Genomic DNA, 3,983 nt, shown 5'->3' on the forward strand with positions numbered 1-3,983 from the left:
CCATTGTGCTATTATTTACACATAGCCTCCGAGCCCACAGCCGATACAAAATCAAGAAGTACTCCGCATGCTGTCTCTTATACACATCTAGATGTGTATAAGAGACAGTATATATTCTTACAGTGTATTATTATATTATATGACTATATTACATTTCTAGGCCTATTGTTATTTTTACACTAGAGATTTGAGCTACAGTATTGCCCAATACCGTAATTTAATGAAATTGATGATGTCGCGTAAAATTCAATTATACGCGGAGCAATGTCACCCATGAAAAGGTCAGGTCAGTCGCGCGTGACACGTCGATGATGGTGAGAAACCAATCAATTTTTTCATCGTTAAAGAGATCATTACAGTATACGAAAATACAAGGTATGCCGGGCTGTTTGTCATCTACACAATTCAACGTGAACAAGTCCTATTAACGTTTGAACATCTGAATTGTTTATTGTCCGAACCACCAGTAAATAGGCCTACTACTAGTACTAGCATGGAAAGTGGAACAGCACTCGATGTCACCACTGATGAAGAACAAACGTTGATGATGTTGGTAAGGCCTTCTTCCAATGTATTTTTCTGGTGAAAATGAAAACTGTACTTAGAAGAATAGAAGATTGTATGTATGATTAGGCGGAGCCATGGCATAAAGGCCTAGGCCTATAGTAGGCTATACATCGTTTAAACTATGACATAGATTACTATTTACCTATATACAGTATTTAATTTACTGAAGTTTCATTTCTGGATAATTAAGAAGGCTTATATTATTATTAAAGGTAGCTGGCTTGTTTGTATGCCTAGCCCTTGTAGGCCTATGCAATATTAATTAGGCCTAAGGCTGTCTATCTGAGAGACTAGCCTAGCCCTTTCCTTCCGTAGAGACAATTTTGCAATTCTGTCAATTTTTTTTTCTCCGTTTTCTTGCGAGTTCTCCATAAAATCCCACCTCTCCCTTCCTTTTTATGTTCAGATGGAAACAGATAAACAATGATACATAACGCCATAGGGTGGAGTTGATTGTGTGTGTGCTCGAAATTAGAGAAAAATCGAAATTATATACTAAGATTATCCAGGAAATCAGAGAAAACTCTAGTAATAATGACGTTCAGTGATTGGCCCCTATTCATTAGGCCATGGAGGTATTATAAGATTATGTATGTTATTATAAGATAATGTATGTTGTAAGTAGAATTCATGTAGTTAGAATTGTGTTTTTGTGATACCATATGTGCTTTCTAATATATTTATATTTATTTTTATACTGAAGTAGATTTGCAATAAGGAAGGAAAATTTCAGAATTGTACCTTGTATTTTTATGACAATAAAAGATCTGAATCTGTATCTGTAATAGTTGTTATAAGCGCCTCGAGATAGGTTTCGATGGGAAGTGCAAAATAATGACTTAATTTCAAATACTATTAATATTTGGAAAAAAACATCTGTTACTTATTTACAACAATGGTTTAAATATCAGAAATACACTAATAACAAATTAATGGCTTAAAAGTGTGAAGGTCAATGTACATGGCCCTACATAGTTGTATGACCTGCAATAATACTAACATTAGAGTATACCATCATCTTCATATCATATGCCATCACCCGCTCTGATTAGTACATTTTGTCGCCTGATCATTCCATGAATTCTATGTTGCTGATTACAACCGGTTCCTTAAATTGCTTTAAAATTCTAACGAATATCCCTCTCCCTGCTACCTCGTTGTTATTCGCCTTTCTTCTTTCTTTCAGTTGTCACCAATCCCTCATCTCCATTCTTTCACATCACATTACAGGGGCGTCGGAAGCTACTTTTATTGGTCCGTCCAAATACACACAATCATCATTGCATTAATATGACTTGTTTTTATTAGTTTTGTCTTTGAACATTTTGAGAATATGAACCTCTAGGTGCCCGGAAACAGCACTCTCATACCTTAAAAAATCTGACCGGTAATTCATATCAACAATAAACAAATATTTTTCCTAATACAATTTGAGGGGATGCAGTCACCCCGTCTGCACGTCCTATTAACGTTTAAACATCTGAATTGTTTATTGTCCGAACCACCAGTAAATAAAAAACACAGTGGAACAGCACTCGATGTCACCACTGATGAAGAACAAACGTTGATGATGTTGGTAAGGCCTTCTTCAATGTATTATTTTGTTGAAGATGAAAAATTGTATTTAGAAGATCGTATGATTAGGCGCAGCCATAGCATATATAATCTAGGTCTAGGCATATACCTCGTTTAAACTATGACGTAGATTAATACCTATACAGTATTCAATTTACTGCAGTTGTCAATTCTTAATCATCTTCTTCATTTTATGTTCACATGGCAACGGATAATTAATGATACATGACGCCATTGGGGTGCGGTTGATTGTGTGTTTGCTCGAAATTAGAGAAAAATCGAAATTATGTACTAGGATTATCTATAATGCTGTACACTAGGTGGTATGATGATACGTCGTAAAATTCCCAAAAAATCAGAGAAAACTCTAGTAATAATCACGTCAGTGATTGGGCCCCTAAATTCATTAGGCCTAATATTAGCCTACAGTACTTAAGCCTATAGTCGTAATTTCCTTTCGTTATTGTCAAGCGCCTTGAGATTGGTTTCAACGGGGCGTTATACAAATCACAAATAATGATAATAATAATAATAATAATTATTATTATTATTATTAATAATATTATTATTATTATTATTATTATTATTATTTACAGCGAAAAATAATAGAAACACTTATTTATTTATTATTTTTATTATAATTTGTTGTTTAAAAATCAGGGTACACATTTTTTGAATTCAATAATTTCTATGCACAAGTTAATAATTTGTATGTTATTGCAAAATGAGCAAGTTTATTTAAAACTTATTTTTTATGATTTTTTGACATTAGCAAGTTACAATACATCTTTAAATTGCTTTAAAATTCTAACGATTGTCCCTCTCCCTGCTGCCTCGTTGTCATTCGCCTTTCTTCTTTCTTTCAGTTGTCACCAATCGCTCATCTCCATTCTTTTACGTCACATTACAGGGGAGTCGGAAGCTATTTTTATTTAAAATATACACAATCACCATTGCATTAATATGACTTACGTCAATCATTCATACTTGTACTAAATATATCAATTAACCATTCATGATTTATCATTTATATTTGTCACTTTGTCACCATGGGATTTCAGAAATATTAACGTACGTACAAGCAATAGTAGTTAGACATTGCTTTAACAGTAGAAATGATAATTTTTTTAAATGGTGTTTTACCACACCGGCCTCTGCTCAGTATGTTGATAAAAATACTCGAAAAATTGACACGTTTTCGTCTCGAACCTGTGCCATAGCTCATCTACGGGTTGTACGCATGTATATTGGGCGGCCTGGGCCATGTCATAGTAGGGATTTTTTAAATGAAAAAAGTGGAAATCGATCAGTTTAATTGATTAGTAAGTAAATCTATCAGTTAGTAAGTATGTAATCAAAATTGCTGATTTTCGCTGGCATGTGTCCTACGACCCTGACTGGAGCCGTTGTAGGGAGTTGAACTACAGTAAGCTACAGTAGCTTATTCTAATATTGACCCTCCACCCGAAGTTGATTCCCCTGATTCTTAATGCTCTATTGCGTATTTATCATCTGGTAAATCTGTCCATATGATGGGAATACAATACATGGTCCTCCTGCCATTAATAAACCAAAGTTTACTAGATAATAGGCCTAACACTAAATAATATACCAGCAGTCTGTTATTTAAAAATCAAACGTATTCACCTTGCTTAATTCAAAAGACATTTAATAGGTTTACTAAATAATGCATAGCATATTCTACCCCGTGTATTCATAACACATGTTTAATTTAGACCACATTTTTTATATGTATTTCACAATATCTGTCAACTCGTTTAATATAGAAGCACATTCCTTGTTATTCATATTGCATTATATAATATACGGTAATTATGTTC

The sequence above is a fragment of the Anneissia japonica genome, unplaced genomic scaffold (genome assembly GCF_011630105.1).
Source record: "Anneissia japonica isolate Jap-2015-1 unplaced genomic scaffold, ASM1163010v1 scaffold585_len4108843_cov191, whole genome shotgun sequence".
Taxonomy (NCBI): Eukaryota; Metazoa; Echinodermata; class Crinoidea; order Comatulida; family Comatulidae; genus Anneissia; species Anneissia japonica.